At 33.0% G+C, this 25,857-nt stretch overlaps 1 long non-coding RNA gene across 1 annotated transcript; it reads right to left on the bottom strand.

Moving 5' to 3' along the window:
- Positions 1–24,314, bottom strand: LOC134477993 (uncharacterized). The gene is made up of 3 exons (XR_010050330.1): positions 23,983–24,314; positions 17,986–18,368; positions 1–459 (listed from the first exon to the last, which is right to left on the bottom strand). It is a non-coding gene; the product is annotated as an uncharacterized LOC134477993 (long non-coding RNA).
- Positions 24,315–25,857: the final 1,543 nt, after the last annotated feature.

Consider the following 25,857-nt stretch of genomic DNA (forward strand, 5'->3'; position numbering starts at 1 on the left):
TTCTAATTTCAAAATAAAATAAATCTGTCCTTTAGAGTCAATCTTGCAAATGAAATGTAATTCAAGTTAAAATGTATGCTTTAAATATTTATTGAACAATTAACATTATGGGTATAGCTAAGCAATATTCTATACTAAATGCAAAGTTTTCAAATAACTCTCGGTTATGAGTATGTAGAAATTGTGAATCAATAATCTCAGATTAATTATCAAATGATAGTATCAAAGCAAAAGACTTACATAGATATATGCACATAATTTAAAATTTAATAATATACCACCAAAATTAATAAATATTATGAATGTGCTACTGAACATTGCCTGAGATTCATCAATCATATATTACATGACACATTGTTTGTTCTCCTTTCATGAATGATTTCTGGTCATTTGGTTCATGTCAGCAGTTGAACTTGAGAAAGGCCACTTGTTGGTCAAAGAAAGAAAGATGAGGCAGACCTGTCAAAGAAGTACAAACAAAATCCCACATTACAGTTGAGTTTGCAATTATTCTTCAGTAAAATAGAAAAAGAACCAAAGGCAAATAGGTTGATTTTGAAGTAAGCCATTTGTTCTTTGTGAAAACCAAACAATATTTTAAATCTGAAAATGATTCTTTTATATCAAACCACAGCTCTAAGCACTGTCTGCAAAAGCTCATGCAAAAGTATATGCGATGTTTCATCTTTACAGTGCTGATTAACTAAAGCAATGACACCCGCACTTCACTCAAATAAGACTGTAAAGTGGTGTTTAAGTACTTAGTTAGAAGCAGGTCTCTAAAATGTTTTGTATACCATAAAAGATTTTTTTAAATCATACTCTAAAGCAGTTTTATTGCTTAAATTTTCAGGCATAATAATGAAACATGAATATTTCAAGTTAATAGAAAAGCAAACTTTTTTCCCTAACTCCATTTAAACCACTTAGAACTGAGTTTTTCCCTTTTAAATATATTTAGCTAATGCAAGTGGTAACTATTCAATTCGTATGAGATGATTTATGTTTATCAGTTTACACAATCTACCCTGAATATAAAGTAGCATTTTCCCATAAGAATCTGATTTTTTACTGTTGAATATTATATGTTGCTACACTGAACCACTATGTTGTATGCCCAGGACTGCGAGGTTTGTATAAGTGCAAGACAGTGAGTGACTAAACCAGGACTGTCCCAGGCAAACTGAGGTGGTTGGTCACCCAGTGAAAACACATAGTGAATTTTATCTTTAGAAAGAAAAATCAACCAACCAAAACTGACTAACAAAACTACTAACAAAATCATGTTCTACACCATATACACTTGCAGTCTACTTCATCATTCTAGGGAGTCTTTGGGTGCAAGAAAAATATCAGGTTGTCTTAGCTCAAGTGCTCATCAGTGTCATCAGATATGTAAAACATACTAAAGACAGTGATATACAATTTAGTCACCAAGACAAATCAGATCTATAGATATGAATCTCTTCAATCTCACAAATCTTTTCTTTATCCACATTTTAAAAAACCATTACTTTCACTTATGTCTTTATTATTGCTCATGTTGTCTTTTGAAATCAGAGTCAAACCTTGTATTGTGAGTAACTTGGCCAATGAGTATTCTGCTAGACAAGCAAACATTTGTAAGAGTTTTAAATTTGATGCATGAGCAGTATCTTGCAACACAAGTAATACAACATGCCCAGGGTCTACTCATCTGTGTCCTAGTGCTTTAGAATAATTTGTTGAATTGATTTTACAACTTTGACAAAATTTGAATAAATTTGTCTGGTTGACTTCTGTTACTTATTCTGAGGTTATTTTTTAACAATACCTCAGCTTTATCACAACTATGTAAGTTTTAAAATTAGTAATATATTTTGATATTTTAGTTTATTTGCTTTTTCATAGGAAATTTAGAATAACCTTGACTATATGTATAAAAGACATATACAAAAAAACTGAACAAGAGTCCTTGCTGAAATTTTGATAGGAACTGCATTAACCTATAAATAATATATTAACATGAAGACAATTGACATTTTTATTATGCTATTTTTTGAAAAAGAGAAACACATCTATTGGTATCTGATTTCTTATTTAGGCTTTTGAAATTTTCGTACATACTATATACTTGCTTAGATTTATACTTAAGAATTTCAGAATTTGGAATGATCATAATTCATACAGTTTTTTTTTTCTCATTTGTGGTCTCTGCCAGAGTAGAAAATCACTATGTTTTGTGTTTATCTTATATATAGACTTATTGAGCTGATTTACTAGTTTTAGAATTTTAAATGTTTTTTCTAAAATAATATCTCCTTTTTTATTTAAAGGAAAAAAACAGTATAAGGGTACAAGTAATACAGAATTACAAAAAAAGGTAAGAAATCACTAGTTAATAGATTACATATTGCTATCTTAAAAATAGTTGTTCAAGTTACAGGATCAAAGCATACAAAGTGAACATTCAAACAGTGAGACTGCAAATAGTTGTGTTCAATGATCCAACAAAAACTCCGTAATATGGTCATCTATTTTAACACACCTAAACACACTTGCAGATGTATCCTTTAGAGCACTTGTGCCTTCCTCTCTTTTTTACAACAAAATTTACACATTTTGTGTTTTATTACTCCCATAGTTCTTACTACTTTTTTTGGAAAAGAATAAAACCAAATATGACAAAACAAAGTAGTCAGTCAAACAAAGGATAGACATAGCACATGATGTAAAGACAGAATACAAGGTTATCAACAATGGTTACTATAATTCCTCTTGCTTCCTTAAAAAGAATAGCCTATATCATTAGGTATAACAAAATTGAACAAAACAGTAAAGAACAAGACCAATAAAATCTGAACATTGGAAACATTACAGGACTTCAAAAGAAGATAATAGTCAAGCCAGAATGGGCATCATGGTGAATCTTTTTTTTTAATTAAATAATTGTTTAATGAATAAGGGAGAGGATGAGATAAAAGGGGGCATAACAACATAACAATACAGGTTTAAGCATGACACTTTCAGCAACCTAGTGCTTCACCATCAAATAACTCGACTTAATAGTAGTTACCATAGTGTCTTTTTCCTTGAAATATTTTAATATAACTTCATATGCTATAGCATCAAAGACTGTGTAACACCATTCAAGTGGATGAAAGCATTGTAGAGTATTTAGAACCAGCTAACAGAAAAAAAAATGATCAATGGTTTTTATATTATCTCTTTGCCTATAACAATTTTTGTTTATACTACCACATACAATAAAATCCAGCAAGTTACAACATGATAAAATCAGTGGAGACAGAAGAGCCATAGTTTGGTGCGGCTTTAAGACAAGATGGTATTAAATCAGCACTAGCTATTATTATGTCTTATTTCCTTCCAAGTAGCTGTTCATTGAATCTTATTGCCTTAAAAGTAGTTGCCTATACTGTCAAACTTGATACCATCAAACAGAACGGAACAGAGTGTAATCAGTCAAAATAAGATAGTGGGAGTAATACAGGCCTTCAAATCAAGTTAATAGGAAATCAAAAAAGTTACTATAATATATCCTGTCAATTTTTTTATTTTTCCCTTAATTAAAAAAATTAATTAATTTTTTTATGAATAAGGGGGAGATTGAGATAAAAGAGGACATAACAACATAACAATACAAGTCAAAGCATGACAATTTCAGCAACCTAGTGCTTCACCACAAGATATCTCGACTTAATAGTAGTTGCCATAGTGTCTCTTTCCTTGAACTATTTGAATATAACTTCGTATACTATAGCATCAAACATATCAAGACACTGTGAAACCATTCAAGTGAATGAAAGTATTACAGGTATTTAGAACCAGCTAACAGAAAATGAAAAATGGTTTCTAAATTATCTCTTTGCCTATAAAATTTTTGTTTATACTATCACATATAATGAAATCCAGTAAGATACAACATGATAAAACCAATGGAGACAGAAGAGCAACAGTTTGGTGGGACTTCAAAACAAGATGGTATTAAATCAGCACTAGCTATTATCATGTCTTGTTTTCTTCAAAATAACTGTTCATTTTATCACAGACAATAATATCAAACAGCCCAGAATAAAGCCATCCCAATTAATTAGTGAAAACTTTATAAAGCTTCAAAGCCACATAATGGAGAATCATGATTACCATATACTTTTATATATTAGAATCATTTCTTACAATAGGGAAACTATTCGGTATTCATACATGTGAGTTTGATTTATTTCACTTATCAGTATGGTCTCAAGCTGTGTCCATTTATTTATAAATATCTCACTGTGTTCCTTCTTTATAGCTGAGTAGTACTCCTCTGGATAAAAATACCACAACTTTTTAATCCATTCCTCAGTTGATGGACACTTGGGTTTTTTCCAAGATCTGGTAATTACAAATTGTGCTGCTATAAACATAGGTGCATATATATCACTGTGGTATGATGCTTTCAGTTCTTCTGGGAATATGCCTAGAAGTGGAATAGCAGGAACAAATGGGACTCCAATCCCAGCTTTTTGAGAAATCTCCAGACTGACCTCCACAATGGTTGCACCAGTCTACACTCCCACCAACAGTGCAGGAGAGTTCCTTTTTCCCCACAGCCTCTCCAGGATTTGTTGTTGATGGTTTTCTTGAACTTGGCCATTCTTTCAGGAGTGAGATGGAATCTCAGTGTGGTTTTAATTTGCATTTGTCTAATGACTAATGATGATGAACATTTTTTCATGTATTTATTTGCCATTGGTATTTCTTCATCTGAGAAGTGTGTATTCATCTCAGATGCTCTTTTTTTATATTGGATTTTTGAATTTTGGGGGTCTAAGTTTTTTTAACTCTATATGTTTTATACAGAAGTCCTTTGTCTGAGGGAGAGTTCACTAAGATTTTTTCCCAGTTTGTGGGTTTTCTTTTCACTGTGCTGGAGATTTCCTTTGACATGCAGAAACTTTTTAATAAGACATGATTCCAGTTATTGATTCTAGGAAGTATTTCCCGTGCAGTTTGTGTCCTGTTCATGAATTCTCTATCTCCTTGTTTTATACTATCTTTTAATTTTTATGACTTTCATTGTTTTTATTTATACATTACAAAATTCTGATATGAGAAACAACAAGAAATATTTAAATATGTGTGTCAGATATATTTCAATTAACACTATGATCTAAAGTTATATTGACTTTTCTATGAATGACTCAAAGTTATCATTTTTTTATAGTAGAGGAGCTTCATTTTCTTTAACTGTTGATCTGCTGTTGGACATATAACCTGCTTCTAAGGTTTAGTTATTATGAGTTATGCTGCTATAAGCATGAGTAAGCACATGTGAAAGATAACAGTTCTGTCAATTTGAGTAAGATGCACTCAACTAATTGAATTAGGGTAGTTTTGGGTGTGGCTAAAAGGTTGAATGAAAACACAAAATCCTCCCTAGGTGTAAGCATTTTAATGTAATAGTCTTGTACCCTGAATGTAATAAAAAGTTGCCCAAAGAAGGAAGGCTCATGTATGTTTCTTTGGAAGAGCTCCAGTCTTCAGTTTCCACTTGGATGTCATTAGCTGGCTTCCCGTGATGAGATCCAAGCCTCTCATCTTTGACTGGATCTCCAGTGAGCAGGCAGCCCTTTTGCACTCTTCCATACCTAACTCTGCAGGCAGCTATTAAAACTTTCCATTTAAAACCTTACATATTTATGTATTTTATATTAAATCTGCTTCTCTAGTGACCAATGACTGATACAGATTTTGGTGCCAGGAGTGACACTAGAGAAACAGAATTTTAAAGATGAAATTTTTAAATAGCTTTAGAGGTTTTTGGGTGAGTTGGTTCTCTAATTTGATGACAACTGAATATGCCATGTCTCTCCTTCTGATACTGGAGGGAATCTTGTTAGTCTTTGATGTGTGCTGTTTAAAGTAATATACAGTGTAAATCCACTTGATTATCTTAATTCACCACTTGTGAGGTGCAAGTTATTTAACAACTCTGTATGTATCTTTTTTATTATTTTTGCCAGAGTGGGAACTATAGTAGGGCTGGCTGGTTGTTCTTCACATCTCTGAACAAACTAGTACAGGAAAATAATAAACACAAAACACACAAGGAAAATTTAGTCTTCTAAATGGAAGGACAAATTAATAAATGAAAATAAGGGGCGCAATTTGGGAGAACCCACATGAGGCTGACATTGTTAAACTGTAAGGCACTAATGAGCGCCAGAGCAGTTGATTTCCCCACCCACAGTGACAGATGCCGATTTCCAACTCTCACCTTTTTCTGTTGGCCTTTTCTTCTAAACCAGGGAAACCCATCCTGGGTTAACTAAGTACAATAATACTGACACACCTCAAATACACCATCACCATTCACTTTTGCTTCTAGGCCTATGGACAGACTCAAATTGCTGACAGTTAGTAAAAGTGAGATTATATTATGTGATCGATGAGGAGGTCTACTATTTTCCCAAAGAACTTCCTGAATTTTCTAACTTATAAAAGTCTAATGAGCAAATGTAGAAATGGTCTTAAGGGTGTGGAGTGATGGTGGCAAAAACATATACCTGGATCAAGCTGAGTTTGTCCACAAACTGAGAAATGTCCCATTAAGTAGAGATTCTGAATTTAATGTTTAATGTTGTAGTTGTAGATAAAACAAAAAGTTTAGTATAGTTTATTTGGCTGTTTGGCAGAATATGGATTAAAAGATGGTTCACTGTAAATGAGTTGGAGATGCCTGATATTCTGTAGTTTACTTTTGAGTAGATTCAAAAGATAAGTTTTGTCACATCAAAACTTGTCTTCCACACTGAGATGATCCAGAAAATGTACCTTAACTAGCACCTTGATAAACATATTCCTGAGAAGAGCACCTGCATCCACAGAGAGCTCTGTAATTGCTCTTCTCTGTATGCCAGACTTACAGTGTGGACCACAGTTACTCACCTGAGAAACTTAAGGAAAGTGGTTTTAACTGGATCCTGAAGTGGCAACACTTAACCACCAAAGGCAAGGTGCATGCATTATAATAATGGACTGCATTACAATGTTGAATAGTCCAATATATATAGATCTATTGCATTGGATTATTAGCTCTAGTATTCCCAACAGTGAAATTTGGAAAGTGAACAAAAACCAACTTCAAATAATTGTTCAAGATTTGAGCCTATTTAGAGACTCAGAACCCCTTGAATAAATAGGTGTGGAATTCCCTCAAGAAAGATCCTGGAGCATCACCAAAAATTTATGCAGTCAAAATTTTTCACATCTTTCCCTAAAGAAACCTAAGGCCTTTTTCTAGGGGAACTGTACATTGAGAAAAGAGAAATAATGAGACATAAAAATGCCTTCTTCTTCATGTCTGTCCCTAAGGCCATCATAAAACATATTGATTTATCCCAGCCAGGCCAGCAATATACCTTAAAGTCCTGTCTCAGGTTTCTATTAACCTGCTAGCTAGTCACAATTTGGTTTCCAGGGATGATGATTTTCTCCCTTTCCCACAAGGTATCACACTGGTCCATTACACTGATGATATTATAAGGATTTTACCAGGTAACATGTGATAGCAATCTCTCTGGATTTGTTAGTAAAGCATTTGTGAGACAGAAGATGAGAAATAAACCCAAATAAATTCAAGGTCCCCCCACTTCAGTGAAATTTCTGGAGTTCAGTGTTGTGAAGCATGCAAAATTATTCCTTTTAAGGTTAAAAAAAAAGTTGTTACATCTGGTTCCTTCTGTAACAAGAGACACAAGGTCTAGCAGGCATGTTCAGATTTTGGAGACAACGTATTTCTCACTTAGATATTTTACTCCAGCCTATTCATTGACTCAGAGAGCTGCTACTTTTGAGTGGGGCTCAGAGCAAGAGCAAGCTCTACAACAGGCTTTTGTGCAGGCTGCTCACTCATTGTCCATATGCCAGGGGAAATCCACTGGTATTTATAATGGAAATGGCAATGGGGTTGCTGGTCAGAGACCACCAAAAATAAAAGACCCACAAAAAATGGACATGTGAAGTGAATAGACACCGCCCAGAGGAAAACAGATGGAAATGGTTGGAAACAAATATTTGAAAAAGTATTCATTATCCTTGGGTAATAAATGCAAATTAAAATAATAGTAAAATTCTATTTTACTCCAGAAAGAATGGAAATCAACAAGAAATCAAAAAAATAATAAATATTCCCATGGTTGTAGTGAAAAATGAAACCTCCTACATTGCTAGTGGGAATATAAGCTAATACAAACTTTACAGAAATTTCTCAAAGGACTAAAAGTAGACATTTTCTAGATATCTTCTTCCAAAAAATATAGAAGTCAAAATTCATACTCTAACAATATATGCATATCAATGTTTACAGCAACAATTCATAGTATTGAGTCTATCTGCAGATGACTGAATAACGAAAATGTGGTATCTGTACATAATGGAATGCTACTTGGCTAAAAGAAGAAAAAGACTGACACATTTTTAGGAAAAGGAATGCACCTAGAAAATATAATGGAGACTGAAAAATGAGGTTCACAAGTTTAAATACAGTATATTATCTCATTTAAGGATGGCCAAGTACAAATAGAGCACAGTGAAGGAGAAACAGAAGACAAGAAGAGAAGACAGATCTCTTGTAAAAAGGAAGGGTTCCAGGAGACAATGCATGAGAGAAGAAAGGGAGAGGAAGGGGAAGTATGCAGAATGAAGATATGTCATGTGCAAGAGCCTAATAACCCTGATGAATGTAAATATTGTATGTCATGAATGTGAGAAAAGATTAATAAATTAACTACAATAAAAATGAGAAAAATGAATTTAAAGAAGGAGAGAAGGGAAAGAGGATTGAAAATAAAAGAACCACACTACACACATACCCATTTCCCAAATAATTGTAAACTGCATGTACTGCACATGGGGAATAAAGACATAGAATAAAATATTTACATTTCTAAAAAGCATCCAGAAGATACCAGATGATATGCTCTTCCTAACTTCAGACCAGCATTTCAACAATAAAAACATATTTTCTCCATGAAGTGATTGCAAAATAATACTGGACCAGAAAATATACAAATTATTTTCCTTTTTTTCCCATTTTTTATTTTTATTTAAAAAAAGACAAAACAAAATAGAAAATGGGCAGAAATAGCACATACTTTCAAAGAAAAGAAATAAACGGTAATGAATCACTAGTTGATGTATACATCCCCCCACCAATACTTGTTCAAGATACAAAAGTGGAACATATAAATGGGAATTCAACCAGGGAGACTGCAAACAGTTCTGTTCAACTATCGAACAAAAACTAAGTAATATGGCTATCAATCCTTTACACTTAGACATGTACACATTTATCCATATCTTCATTTATGTTGAGACCTAACAAAACTTATTAGACTAAAATCCTTCTGAGAAAAGATTAATAATATTGCTGGATTTCACATCATAACACTCCAGAATCAGCACTGGGTACTGCAGTGCCCTTTTCTTTCCTTTAAACTATTTGTTCATTTCATCATGTGTCATAAGATCAGTTCTCATAAACTGTTTATAGGTTTTACGCAAGCATGAGTCTTAACATGTATTTCTATCCTTTCTATATTAGAGGGAGAAACAGAATAAAGCAGGACAGAACTAAACATATTCCAATATACACATAAAACTAAAAAGACATATAAAACTGCTGTATAAGGAGTTCTACCATGATCACTGTGCTGTTTCTTGTTATCATCAACAGAATTGGCTATATCATCAGAAAAGTATAATTGAACATATAAGTACATAACAGAATTAACAGATAGTAGTACACTATCAACTTTGTAGATAGTGTAGAGCTACAAAAAACAGGTAGTAATCAAATCAGAATGGATGTCATGGTGAATCGTCATTTTCTGTATAGTTGTCTCTACTCTTCAACTTGATACCAGCAACCTAACAACTTTGAATAAAATCTGTCAATAATAAGCAGCAATCAAACAAGTCATATTTAACTAAGATCAATCATGATACAACAGTATAAATCATACAGAGATCCTGATTGAGTTAATAGGAAATTAAAGATGACCACAGTGCTATGTCCTGATATCTTCAGGGCAGCTGTTTGTGCCCTCAGATCCAGGGCTTGTATACAGACTAGGATGGAACAAGTTCCAACCAAGCAAAGTGGTGCGAGTAATAGGGCTTTTAATTTCTGATACACTATTAGCTATATCTTCTGCTGGTTTTTTTAAGGCTAGTCCTCCCCTTTACTCGCCCAGAATGAACTATATTATTTTTGGGTCTCCCCAATACTCACAGTTTTACATTGGAGGGGCAACCTGCTATTTACCTAAGTGTTTCCAAACTTTCTCACTCCTGGACTGGATTTCTAGTTATATTTCTTCAGGTATTAAAGCCTGTCTGTTCAACTTGTCCATAAATACTGGTTCAGCTACCCCTACTACTCTTTGGTTCCCTATCACATCAAGTTCCATTTTCTCATATTTGATTTTGGTCCATATAACCTTCTTTAGGCTAATTATATTTCCTTTAAAGAGACTCTTGGTGGATACTACCTCTTGATCCACTCTTCCTGTGATTCTCTCTTTTTTCCCTTAAGTTAGTATATCTAGGCCATCTATATTATATCCAACTTTCTTTGCCTCATTTCTGTTGTGCTCTTTTTCTGTCATTAGTTGTCTGTCTTCTTCATTTCACTTTCTGCTCCATTCATTGTGGCCTCTCTGCCACTGCTTTTGTTATCCTGGTACTTTTCTCTCTCTTTAGAATGTTCTGCAATATTATCTGTAGAGTTGGATTGGTGGTTGTGAATTCCCCCAGTTCCTCTTTATCTTGGAATCACCTTGTCTGTCCATTAATTTCTAGGGACAATTGTGCAGGATATATCAATCTTGGGTGGAAGTTATTGTCTTTCAATTCTTGGATTATTTTGCCCCACACTCTTTGAGATTTGATGGTTTGTGCCAAGAAGTCTGCTGTAAATCCCTTGTAAGTGATCTGTTTCATGTCTCTGACAGCTTTTACTGTTCTGTTCTTATATTGGATTTCTGGAATCTTGATTATTATATGCCTGGGTGTAGTTCTGTTTTGGTTGTAGGTGGCTGGAGTTCTGTATGCCTTATACATCTGAGCATCTTTTCCTTTTCCTATGTTTGGGAAGTTTTATTTAATTATTTCTGTGACTAGCCTTTGTAGTTCCTTTGTTTGTACCCCTGCTTCTTGATTTACATTCTTTATTCTCAAGTTATAGATCCTCTTCTCATCTTCCAGCCTTTGTATTTTTACTGCTTGTTTCCTTGTCATTTTTAAGAAGTTTTTCCTTTTATGTTCCCACATTACAAACCTGTCCTCCAATTCAGATAATCTATCCTTAGTTTCTTTCAAGCTGTTATGCCAGCTTTCAATAGAGTTTTTAGTTTCCTGGTAATCTCTTTGAACCTGCTCCATGTATTCTATGTTTTCTCTATTTTCTCCATCACACAATTTCCCCCCCCCCCTTTTTTTTTCTGTTCTTCCATTCCACCATCTGTTTTTTTCTTGGGAGGTACTTAGCATTTCTTTAACTATTCTACTTATATCTTGCTTTACTTGGTTAAATACTTCACTTTTGAACTCATCTATAAGGTCCTGGAGATATTGCCTTATGTCTGCTGGTGCCGTGCCTGATATTGCATGTTTTCTTTCCTCATTCTCCTTTGCATTTACCTTTCCTGGATCAGTGTTCTCAGGTTTGGGGACTGAACACTCTTTCTTGTTGCCTCCTCTTCTCATATTTTGTTTTCCTTCCATACAGGCTTATATAGGATGCCCAGTTTTTTTTTTTTTTTTTTTTTTTTTTTTTGGTTTCAGTTTGTCTGAATCATTCTGACTAGGTGGTCCCATCCACTGCAGTGTACTGGGAGGTACAGACCCAGGCAGCCTATGTTAGGCCCACTCCTCCAGATCTACCTACCGAAGGCTTCACTGTGTTAGAGTGCACTGCCAGGCACAGAGACTTGGTTTGGGCTAGCCTATTGGGCCTCAGTCCATGGTGTCACCCAGGTCAAGTGCTCCCCACCAGTCTTGCTTGAGAGGGGAATATGTGACTGAAGTCACTGCAGCATCCTATTCCAGCCAATCTGCCCAGTCCCAGAATTCCCTCTGTTGGAGCCTCTTTGTCTGTGGAAGGGTCTTTACTCCTCTCACTCACCGCAGGTCGATGCAAGGTTCCCCGCCATCTTTGCTCTAACTTCGGTTCACTGATTCCTGCTCTCAGAGCTTTCATGTCTCCAGTGAGTTGAAACTAGCAGGCTATCCTGGCCGCGCCAATTCAGGCACAGCAGCAGCAGCAAGTTCAATCCGTGAGTTCAAGCAGCGGTACTGAGACTTTAGCTGTTCCAGTTGTAGCACTGGAACTGCATTTCCAATTGGTTTCTCTCAGTTTAGTTTGTTCCTGGGTCGGCAGGGTATATCTCCCTCTGCTTAGGACTGCCCACACCACACCATTCCTAGAATCTAAGCTGGCTATCTCAGAGAGCCTCTGTAGCTGCTGTTATCTATCCAGGTAGGAATTTTTTAGACAATATCTCATATTCACATACATACATATATACTGTTGATATCCTAAAGATGGGTTTCTGTCAAAACTCAAAATTTGTTCTTTTCTATGAATTCAATATGGGCTTAGATTTCTTGAGAAAATTGTTGATTTTTCTTCAATTTTCTGGTTGTCCCAGGTTCTTCCTATAGCGGTTACATTCATAAATGTTTCCCACATCACATCTCTGTAGAGCTTCTTTTGAGATGAATTCAGCAAAGACCACTCCTCCATGCTAAAGTTCACAGCTACATCTTCAAAGTCCACTGTTTCCATTGTGTGGCTTGAAGGTCTCCCAGGATCCTTCAAATGCCATAAATTATTTTCTTCACCAGAACTTTTTCTAGAGATATGGTTAGCTTAATATGTGTTCCTGTGTGTGTGTGTGTGTGTGTGTGTGTGTGTATTTAACCAGGAATAAAATTCATGACCTCGTGCTGCTGAGTTATAACCTTGGCCTGCATGTTTATGTTTTTAGATGTGTGGGGTATGTGTATGTATGTGTGTGTGTGTGTCTGTGTGTTTGGGTGTGTGTTTCGGTGTTTGTGCCCTTGGTGGCCTAAAATAACTTGGATGTATGAAAGACTAAATTTCTCTATAATTCTTCAACCATTTATAATATTTTCCTATAATATGCTACGTGAAATAAAAACATTCATGAAGAATACTGTGGTATTTATATATATTTCATGTTCTCAACTTATGTTTATTGTTTACCATTTTCATCAGTATTTTTCTATCTGTATTATCCTGTCCTTTCTATTTCAATCTCTATATCATTGTATTTTCACTCTTCATAATTTGACCAATGGTGGTCAAGAACTTCTAGAGACTAAGTACCAAAAATGAAAACCAAAATTCATTTATTTAGCTCAGATTTCCAACACTGCCATTAAATCTGAATACTGAGGTTTTAGTTTAGAAAAAACAATTGTTATCTGATTCTCAGCTCCCATTACAGGTACATGATTTTGATACATAGTATATGCATCCTTTCTCCCTTCATGTCCATCTCCTCCATCCCTACATCCCCTTCCTATTGCCACATTCTTTTTTCTATTTTTCTCATTTATCGGTGATTAATTTTACACTTTAATTATTTATATTGTTTCCACATATAAGATGAATCATGTGATACTTAATCTGTCATTAGCATTGTAGTCTCAAGGCATATTAACTTTACCACAAATTATTCAAATGCATTCTTCTTTAGGACTTAGAAGTACACCATTGCGTATAAATATCACACTTTCTTTATCTGTTCAACTATTGATGTTCATATAGGCCACTTCTATGATTTAGCTGTTCTGAGTTGTTTGTCTATAAAAATGGGTATGTGTATGTGTGTGTCACCATAATACAAGGATTTTAATTCTTTTAGGAAGATACCCAGTAAGGAGAGAGCTGAGAGAAATGTAATTTATGATTTTTAGTGGAAACTCCATCCTGTATTCCATAGTGGTTGTACTACTTTATATTTTATATTTCTACAACAATTAGAAGTACTTTTTCTCCACAATCTTGTCAAAAAGTTTTGTTTCAATTTTTTTTTTGAGTTCTTGATGATAACCGTTGTTTACTTTTTGCCAGTTACTTCTAGCACAGATTAACATACAATGTATATAAAGGTCACAAAAAAAATTAGACTCTCCAAAATAACGGACCAGTGAAAAAACAAGCAATTGAAATAAACACTTGTCAAAAGAAGTACGAGTGCCTAATAGGGACGTTTTTACTACCTTTGACCATAAGGGAAAGTCTTTGATAGTGTTTGAAATCTGCCTCATGTGAAGTCACATTTCTATCATCCCAGAATTCTAAGGGGCAAGGTGAGGAGTATTGTAAATTCAAGGTCAGCCTAGAAAATTTAGCAATTTAGCGAAATTGTGTTTAAAAAGTTGCTTAAAATCTGTAAATTTGTCTGTGTTCTGCTGTCTAATTTGGCTCCAGAGTTGTAACTTTGATCAGCCCAGGTAATCTGTCTGCTTAATGAAACTGTGCCATAGTTTCTTATAATGGTTGACATTTAACACTTTTAAGCATTTTCTTTCTCTAAATAGCCTTGAAAATTTAAGATATGCAAATAGATGTATGATACTTGTCACACTGTTAAAAACAAATAAATCTATGTTAGCAATTTTCAGCCATATTGGGTTAATTTCTATTATAGTGGAAATTCACCTAAAACATAAGAAGGCATGAACAGGAGCTGTAGCAATGTATATCTTGCTAATTTGAATCATATTAGAGAGCATAATTGACTTAATCCTTTCTGGTGCATATGTAAATCAATCAATGCCTTAAGGACACTATTACTAGATTCTAAATTAGCTAAGCCAAAGCTGTCATATCAACTAAACTTTTCTACAATTTTAAATGTTATTTTTAACAGAGATAATTCTTTCTTGTGTGTAGGCTTCTTCATCTTTATTATTTTAATTTTTACTCCTTGCTTGAATAGTTTTAATACTTATCTATACTTATCACAAATTTGATTTCAATTTCCATCTTTTTTGTTGTTTTAGAGATGAAATCCATCAAAATGTTTTTTTTATATTCTTTAAGAGATATGGTTTAGAGAAGACCAATCATAGACCATTAAATTTCAAAAAAATACTAGAGTCATTGAAAATTCTTTCCTCTGGAACAGAATATTAATTTCTTTGTGATAAGTTATATTACTATCATTTTGATTTTAGTTATTTATTACCATTTAAATCAGTTTTGCTGTAATTATATAATTATTAAATAAATAAGATATTCATAGTGTCACAAATTTATTAATGTTCTGTGTGATGAGTGGAAATCACTTTGTAAATTGCTATATTGATTTTTAGTGGCAGAATAATAATCTAAAATTATCTTTCAGATTCATTTTTATCTGCCCTTCTCCATCCTTCATTATATAATGTTTTCTTAAATTAATTTTTAAAATTTGAAACTCATTACCTTAAAAATTTAACAAAATAGTTAAACTGCTACCAGAGTAATATTGCTATTTTAGTAGGACTAGGGTTTTGGGGATATTTGAAAGAAAAAATTCTTTCTTTCAATACCAATTTGCTATTTTAAAAAGGAAAATATACTTTGTATGTGTTTTCAGGACATTTTTGTATGTTTATGGGAAATAATCTTCCAGGAAGAAAGCAGAATAGATTAAATATTAACCCTACCATCTCATTTTTACAAAAGATCAAATATCAAATTCAAATGGAAGAGTTGTGAGTAGCTTACACAAATGTGCTCTTCTTTGTCACCCCTCTTTCTGTCTAATCTTTCATTCATGTGACTTTGCAAGGCCTTGTCACCCTGAAAGAGTCAGGAATCATGATCCATATTTTAACTCTGGATTTAGTTACACGACTGCTTTGGTAATGGGTCATTAGACAATATGATACAAGTAGATTCCTATGATACTCTTTCACATCTGAGATTTTTCCCCTTACTTCTTCACTTTGAGAACCCTCCCCAAGGACCTGCTGAAGGATAAGATACACATGGGTAAAACATACATCTTCCTATTCATTCTGTATCAGGTGCCTAGACTGGAAAAAAACCGACTAAATGAAAATTTCAGAAAATCCAGGCAGCACTTAATAGATGGAGTAGAATTTCAGGGAAATATGTTTGGAGGAATACTAATTAGATATTCTATATGCATGTGGTAGAGTCCTATTAGAAATGTCACTATTGAAAGAACCCTATGAGGATACTGCATGATTAAAACGTCAAAATGTACTCAGCTTATAAAGATGGTGAAACCTGTTTAAACATTGTGTGCTTCATGGATTCTACTTTATGTAATACTTCATAGTGAATTTTCCAATTCATTAATTAAATATTACCTTGAACTATCTTTTCAAAATAACTGGAAATGTTTCTAAATACACACTAATGGCCTTACTTCAAAAATGCCGATTTCCTCACTTTCATCAATAAAAAACTTTCTTTAAAATCCTCCTTCCATAATTCAGTGTTATTTGCCAGAGTAATGTAAAAACCTTTAGTGAGCAAGATAAAAATAAATCTGGAGAAGTTGATGAGGGTAATTTTGAGAGAAGATCGTATATTTATGTATTTATAGTTTTCCTTTCCATATCTTTGCCATCTCCAAATACCCAGCATCCCAATTGTTGAGCACCTGTCATGCTCTGATGACCTCTTCTACTTAGTAAGTACCTGCTCTGCCCTATCTACTTGTACTGTGTGTCTATCTCAATAGTTTCTAAAAGGAAGAACTTAATGAAAACACCAAATTTTATTTCAGTTGTAAAGTCATAATGAGTCACATGACATAGACATTTAATAGTAACACAATTTAATAGATAAGTCTTTAAATTTCATTTCAATGATAAATTTACTTACAATGGTAGACCCTACTATACCTATCAGTAAAACTTCTATGTGCAGATTTCTGAGGGCTTAAATTTAACATAATAATATAAAAAACCCAATGGCATGACTTTAAAAAGCAAATTTTTCATTAAAAATCATATGCCAAAAATAATCTTGTGCACAGTATTCTTCGGTCCTGAAACTTTAAACACAATACTGTTAACTAAGATAATTCAAGACTCACAGTCATTTCTTTTTGATCCAAACTGAAGGACTTCTAATTCTGATTTTTTGAGCTTTGATTAATTTCAATATTCATTTTCATTGCTTAACTTATAGAAAATTCCAGTTCCATATTATTAGCTTTCTTATTACTGCTAGTAATGACTTCTAGAGAACCCAAAATGTCCTTAGAATACTTCCCAATATAAACATATAGTGGCAATTGAAGACAAGAGGGCACAAACTAAAATGTCAAATAAGAGGATGATTACATCTCCAAGAGGTAAATTTACCAGCATGTATGCACTTGCTTTTTACATTTCAATATTATGATCCTTATTTCACCTCATTATCTTTGAAAAGCACTTTGTAAAATGAGGAAGAAATAGTTTGGCTTAACCCATGAATAAAATATTTTATACACTGGCTTTAAAGTGATGTTTTGAAGAGGTTGTGGTGATGGCTGTTTATATTTAATTTGAAACCAGGAACATTCACTCCATACATTATATCTGAATGTAGAAAATAAACTTGAATTTTTCAAAGTATCTGGTCTCACTTTTTCAAAATTGTACTTAAAACACTATATTTATCATAATTTCAATAAAATAATAATATGCATACATAAGTTTCAAATAACAATAACTGTCTTTCTAATTAAAATTTAGGTTTAATTCTAGATTATAACATGTTAGTCATTAATTATGACATCTCTATTTCTTTATTTCAAAAACAAGATATAAGGAAATCTGTCATAGTTGCTATATTGCTTATTGTGATCCTATAAATAGATGCTCAGACTACTGATTTTAGGCCTGCAAGTCTATCAAATAACACAAGCATTAAATTAACTTTACCTCAGTTGCTATTACCTCAGTCTGTGTTTCCTCAAATCAGCTGGTTGCTTATTTGAGGGAGGGGAACTCTTGACTCAGCCCACACACCAGGTGGCTCACGGGAGGGCAGCTGATTCTTGGTTCTCCTTTTTGCCTGCATGGCTGTTGCTGGCCAATGAGGGGGTACAAGTTGGCTTCTTGTTTCTCCACTCAACACACAACTGCCACTGGCTCATGGAAGGGTGTGCCTTGGCTTCTTGGTTCTCCTCTAGGCCCATATGGTAGCTGCTGACTCCAGAAAGGTACAAGTTGGCTTCTTGGTCCTCCTTCCAGTCTACAAGCACAGCGGGGCTCATGAGAAGGCATGAGTCAGCTTCTTTGTTCTTCCAGCCCACAGCTAAATTATGACATCTCTTAAACTAAAAATTTAAGAAATAAAATGGGTACATTAATATGAATTTAAAAATTTTAATTAATAAAAATTTTCTCAATTAGTTTTATTTTAGAGCATGATGAGAGACATGGGTCTAATTTAAGTCTTTGGCATGTGGAAAGTCAATTTTTCCAGTGCCATTTAATAAAAAGATTATCTCTCTTCCAGTGAACATGTTTGGCCCCCTTTTCAAAGATAGGGAACTAGAGTATATGGAGTTTCATCTGCATATTTAATTCTCTTTCACTGATCTTTAGGTCTATTTTTCTTTCCAGTACTATGCTGATTTTATTACAGTACATTTGTAGTATAATTTCAAATCAGGGATTGTGATACCCCCAAATTACTTTTGTTGCCCAGAATTACTTTTGCTATTTTAGGTCCATTCTGGTTTCAAATGAATTTGATGAATATTTTCTCTAGTTATGTGAGGTATGCTAATGGTTTTTGATTGAAATTTCATTAAGTGTGTAAAGCAATTTTGGAGGTATGGCCATTGTCACTATGTTGGATCTTCCTACCCACGAGCAAGGTGTGTCTATCTACTTTCTGATATTCTCTTTGATCACTTTTTTCAGAAATTTTCAGTGTATGGATGTTTTACTCCCTTTGTTAGACTGATTCTCAATTATTTCAGTTTTTGGACGATATTGTAAGGAGTGTGGTTTCCCTGATTTCCCTCTGTGTGGGTTTATTGCTTGTGTATATGAATACTATTGATTTTTGAATGTTGAGTTTGTACCCAGTTACACTTCTGAATCTGGTATTATCCCTCAAAGACTTATATATATATAGAACATATAAAGAATGAAAAATTATATCTCCAAATTCAAAGAACCAAATCAAAAATAAGCATTTGGGATGAATACACATTTCTCAGATGAAGAAGTACAAATGCCAAATAACAATATGAAAAAAATGTTCTACATTATTGGTCATCTAAAGAATGCAAATAATACATGACGATTCCACCTCACTCTGGAAACCTGGCTATCATCAAGTAATGAACCAATAGGTAATGCTGTTGGGCTGTGGGGAACGAGAAATACTTCTCTACTGTTGGAGGGAGTGTAAACTCACACATTTGGAAATCAGTGCGGAAATTCCTCAATAAACTAGGACTAGATGTCTCGTTAGATCTAGCTCTTCTTCTGGGTATCTCCCTGGAAAAAGTTAAAACATATCACAGCAATATATGTGCACCCATGTTTATAGTAGCAAAATTTGTAATAGCTGTATCTTGAAAACAAATGCCCATGAACTGAGGAATGGAAAAAAAATGTGATTTTTTTATATGATGTCATACTACTTAGCCATAAAGAAGAATAAACTTGAGGTTTATAGGTTAATGAATGCAACAAGAAACCATGCTCATTGATGAAATAAATCAGACCCACATATGTGAACACTGTGTAAAGAAGCTGAACAAATAAATAAGACCCAAAATGTACAATAGATATTGTGAATTGGGAAGAAATTGTTCAAAAGAAAAGAGAAACTGTGATGGGAGAAAATGGAAAAGGAAAGAAAGAAAATATATATATATATATATATATATATATATATATATATATAGCTAAGATAGCTATTCTGCTATAGCTAAGATAGGTATAAAGGTATACTGCTAGTGTATTTTAGCTCACTGAAAATAAAGGCTAGGTTAATATTGCTTGTATAATAGCTCATGCTTATATCTTATCCCCTGAGTAACTACCCTGAAGATAACTATTTGCAATATATTAATTATTATTAATCTCCTATTGTCTTGTTTTGTAACTTAATTCTGGTTTTCTTCTTTTTATAATAAAAAACTAAAAAATTAATAAAAGATTTTCTCTAGCAGAAAATTTTTAGAAAGAACTGTTATTGTATTGTTATACTACCCTTATTGTTGTTATATGTATAAAAATATTAAGATTGGCTGACATGAACTTCCATTAAAATTTTTTATTCACTTGGTTTCTAGGGACATATGCTCTTCCTTTTCCTTCCTCCTTTTCAAATCTGCTTTCCTTATTCCTAATATGCTTCCCAATGTCCTCGAAGCCTTAAATATTGGGGTAAGTAAGAGGTCACACCTGCAGTTTTATTCTCTCCTCTCAAGGATAATATCTAAGTTCCTAATTCTAGATATCATATATATTTAAAGTAATAAAGATATAAAGTACAAGTTTATATCTTCAGTTTAAATTTTCTCTTAAATTGTAGAAGAGTGTGCATTCCACTCACTTGAATTTTTACTATATAGATAATATAAACCTTACTTTTAACATGTTCAGTGGCTAATAAGTGATTTTCTTCACATTTATATATCCAGTCACTCTAACAGACCTATTTTTATACTATAAATATAGACTTATCTGTAAAAATTAATGAAGTAGTTATAAGAAGGCAATAATGATACATGTGTATTTGGTGGAATTTCTTTTATTATCACCTCTAAAGAAGGCATAATGAAATTCTGTATTATTACTACCCTTTTTTTCTGTTTTGTTTCTTTCTTTTTAAATAAAATTTTAAAAAAGAAAGCAAAATATTATTTATTTAAGAATATAAATCCTTTAAAAATAAATAAATTTAATTATTAGTAGGAAACACAAGAGACAAAAATTTTTGACAGTGCATCATTGTAAACTGTATCATAACAAAATAATTTTAGGTCAGTAAGCTAGTGTTTATAAAAATTCAAGAAGACAGTATTGTATGTGTATGTGTTGCAGAGGACAGCTATGAAATTCTCACATCACTTAAAAATATACAATGTTTATAAGAAAGGATGTAATTCCACTAAGTATTCTTACATATTATATGTACTCGGGAATAAAAAGTCTAAGGTCTTCTAGGAGAATAGAGAAAAGCTCATCTCAAGCTGCAGAGTGTACCAAATTAAACCCAAATTATGTATTCACTCAAGTTTCTAGCCCTCCCACAAATAGTACTTATTATTCTGCTGTCTGCTTTGGAATTTTCCATTAAAGAAACAATTTTTGGCTGTATTATTTGGAAATCTTACCTATAATTTTGCACTTTACTAGATTTATAAAACACAATATGTTTTATATTAAACCAATTTTATCATAAATATATTAGGCTCATCGCCTACAAGAAATTGTGACCTACCTGATGAGAAGCTCATGCTCTATGCAGGATCATTTTTAAAGCACCTGGTTTTGCAGAATTTGTGACTGGCTAATGTAGGTGACAGATACCTATTTTAGGAGGACTAATCACAAACATGTTAAGAAATGCAAGTCCCTCCATCCCTTTAAATCTTACTCATCACTTCAATTCACAGGCAAACTAAATTTTAAGGAGAGACCCTTTATCAATAGCCTTTTCTTCCAGGTATAGTAGAAGAACAGCTTATATTTTAAAAAAATATATCTTCAAGATTTTCATATTGATGTTAAAAATGTACAAAAGTTCTTTTAAAGTTCTATTTTTAGAAAACTTTTCCAGGAAAAAGTGATATAGTTTATTTTAAAAGGTGCAAATTTTACCTCGTAATTCATTTTTGTTTATAGAAATAAATTGTAAAGATTAAAAGGAAAAGCTACAATTAAGAAACATCTGTATATCTGCTCAAATTTGCAATGTATCATTAAGTGATTACAGAATTTGTACGTACAAAGGTGAAAAGTCAGGAAACAAGGGCATGGGGTAAAGAGATTATGTGATTTCTGGAGAGTGGACTTAATTAGGTTGGAATAAGAAATGATGAGACTTCACTCACATTAGCTCGGGCCAGTAGAGAAGAATGACCAAAAATAAAATAAAAAGTGCATCCTGATAGAATTCACTCCACAAGATTTTTATCAGCTACACACTGTGTAATAAACTACCATTGCCCTAAATGTTAAAGAATTATGAAACTAACCATGTACAAGAAAAAAAAAGCTTCTGGTAGTAAGAAAATCAAGAGAAACTGACTTTGTTCTCTGTCTGAAATAAGAAGGAGTAAAAGGAAATGAAATATGAGAGAGATCGGAAGTTTAGGAAGGCTATCAGGTGTAGTCAGAAGTGATTCCGGGATTCAAAGTCCCTTCGGTTCATGGTTATCTTCAGAAGGTCTTTCTGTGAATCAAAGGCTAAAGGCCTAAAGACAAATTCTTTCAAATCATTGCCACATGATGGCTGAGTGCATAGTTCTTTTATTTTAAATCTCCAATGACTCATGTCAAGAAAGAAAGATGTAAACAATCTTGCACTCAGGTTGAACCATTTGAATAAATCAAGTTAATATATGAAATCAATGAACAATTGGGAAATGATTGAATTTATGTTAAAGAAGCTGCTTGGTTCCCAAACATGTCATCTGGCAGATGAGGTTGCATTTGTTGAGATAGATATAGCACCTATGTTGCTTCATTTTTGATTTTCTGTTTAAATACTTTAAAGAATCTTTTTAAAGGTATAGCATTAGCGACTTCTTTTTCCTCCAAATAATTTTGAATGTAACTATGTATTCAAATATTTGAAACATAATAGCTTACCATAAATCATACATGATGCTATTGAATTAATAAAAGTTTACACAAATAATAGCAATTATTTCTAACTTTCATATGTGATGATTATTCCATTTAAAATATTATTTTGAAAAATATTTTTACTGATAAAATAATTTCCAAAGCATGAAAGAATTTTCTTTGCATTGGGAAAGGTATACTGTTTTCACTTAAGGAATAAAATTAATGAAAATTAAAAGAAAAACTAAAAGATCTTAGATGTTATATGCATAATATTTTAGGAAAGTTTAAACACTTCAATAATTAGGACAGATTTCTTCTTAAAATGATTAAATAATTTATTGCATTTTACTGGGATATAGACATCAATATTAAAATTTCTATCACAATTTATAGGTTCAAAAATATACTATAATTATTTTAAAAATCTACATTTTACATTCAGTTTAAATTTTATATGCCAAATCACAATGGAGTCTTTATACACCCATCTTATTTTTGATATTAAAATTATAATATTGAATATAATCTCATTTGACTAACTGCTATTTTTCCTTTAAAAATTGTTCATTTTCTCTCATCTATAAGAAGCAGTTTGACAGATCTTTTTAATGATAATTTTTCTTACCTTTTTATTAAAAAGATCGTATATCAATAATGTGCACATAATGGCTTTACCTCCTATTCAGGGTCATAAGAGCTTTATAAATATCTGAATGAAATTTGATTAAGCATACTATTTTCTTTTTGTTTTCAGATGGTCTAAGTTTGAACAGTCTTTGTACTTAGCTAAGAGACATCCTTGTTTGTTTTGTATGCTTATGCACAACCACGCGCAGAATGAGTATGCTGGGTACAATCATGATGCTCCTCACTGAAAGTCATCTTCAATGCACTGAGAGGCCTCAACCTCTTCAGAACTAAAAGACTTTTGTGACTACTCCATTTCAAAAACCAGGTATCAGCAAGAGAACATTCAAAGCTTGAGTCTGAGATCTTGGAAACCTATTTTCTCTCCTTCACCCATGACTTTAAAGAGAAAAAGATGAAGCCTGTTTCTCAAAAATTGGGAGGGGTGATAAAGAGAAAAGAGTAAATACAACTTTGCCTTAGGAAGTCTAAATTACTTACATGCAACCTCGGGGTATTTCAGTTTCCAAGAAAGACTGAACAGTGACCGCAGTGCACGAAGAGGGCTTCTTCAGGGTTAATTCACCTCTGCATCTGTTGAGATCCCATGGCCTTGAAGTCTCTAGAGTCTCTGTGTACCTTTATTTCTTTTGCGTGTATTTGTATTTCTGCCTGTTTACTACTGTGCTCGCTCGTACTCATGAAAAGGAACAGGCTGCGATGTTTTATCTCTTGTCTGAGCTCGCTTCAATTAAATTAATGGATCCATTCAGCTCACTCTTTCCCCTTTCAGATGCACCCCTGATGAATACATTAAAAAGATCTTAAGTCTCAAGATGGTACATCATGGTATTAGCCAGGCACTCACTTCTCTAGGCCTTCTTCTTCTGTAAATCAAATAATTAATGAGATCTCCCCCTAAATAAAGCACTTCATCAATATTTTGTGACAAAGGAAAAAAAAAAGTCCTCTTTGCTTGTTGTAGGGCTTTTATCTCCATCTATGTAGGATTTTGTGGGCAAATGTACTAATATTGAAATGACACAATATTGACTGATCCTGGCTTTTTTTTTTTCAGAACCAAGAAGGATTAGTTAGAGGCTATATATGCTATCAACAGGGAAGCAAGTGGCAGCCTTGTCAATATGCTGTGGACTTTCGTACTCAATATTAACTTGTAAACATGAAGTGAATTGTGACAAATTAGTTTCATGGGAGTTTAATGTTCCTGAAAGGATACATAGGTTTGCTGAGGAAAGCATACATGTTTTAGCTCTTTTACAATAAAGAGTGAAAATTTGTCCGTTTTTACTCACAGATGACTGCCTTTTCTGTCTTAGGTTATTGTGTCTTTTAGCAATATTTTTATCTTAAAAGTTTTGACTAAAAATGACATTTAATATGTAAATGACTAGTATATCTCTAACTTGCTTCTTGGAAAGGTTACCTTTTATGGTCCATAGAATCTGCATATTAAATTAGAAGAAGCAAGAAAATTCTATCTCCTTTGTGTAACGCTGTCCACTGGGCTGGCAGCTCCTTCTCCTTTCTGCGAACAATCCAACCATGAAAGTGTTATGAACATTTCTCCATGTCCTCCATTTATATGGATTGATTTCAACTGAAAGATTAATTTGCTTCCTAAAGTACTTAAAGTAGTTTCTAGACAAAAATCAACATGCCATAGTTAATATTTCCTTTAATACATAATACCAATAAATGCGAGTCAGAATGAATGAAAATTGGGTTCAGAAAGAAAAAGAAGAGATAAGAAATGTGAAATGAAAAGAATTTACATCTTTTATGCAAGATATGGAGATTAACTCCCTCCATTCAAATTGTTATCACTCAAACACAGTTTGACAAACTAGTAAAGAGAGGAGGCATGATATAATGTTTATCCTTACAGAAGTGGATTTAAAGCAATCAATTTTAGAGCAATAGGAAACCTAAAATACAGAGGAGAACACAAGAACAGGAGGCAAGATAAGACAAAAATAAGAGATTTGTTGATTTCAGAATATTTGGGTTTAAAGTATGACTGAGATATATTTGTATAAAATGAAAATTTTAAGCAGAATTTTGGGTAGAATAGACACGACCACCTGGGACCTACAAAAAATAAAAATTGTCTCCAGAAAAACAGAATTTAATAATAATTCTAAATACTGTGCTGAGGGAAATAGTTTCTAATAGATCATGACGAATCCAATATTGATTCATAGTACAAGTATACAGGTATATTTAAATTATTTCAAAAGCAATAATTTAGATCAAACTTACATGTGTACTGCCAGGAAAAGGAGGCAAAATTAATATTTTAATTGCTTTGCCCAGCCAATAAAGCATATATGCAAATATAACATTTGACAATTG

The sequence above is a fragment of the Cavia porcellus genome, unplaced genomic scaffold, assembly GCF_034190915.1.
Source record: "Cavia porcellus strain 051 isolate PalLab524CR breed Dunkin Hartley unplaced genomic scaffold, mCavPor4.1 scaffold_11, whole genome shotgun sequence".
NCBI lineage: Eukaryota > Metazoa > Chordata > Mammalia > Rodentia > Caviidae > Cavia > Cavia porcellus.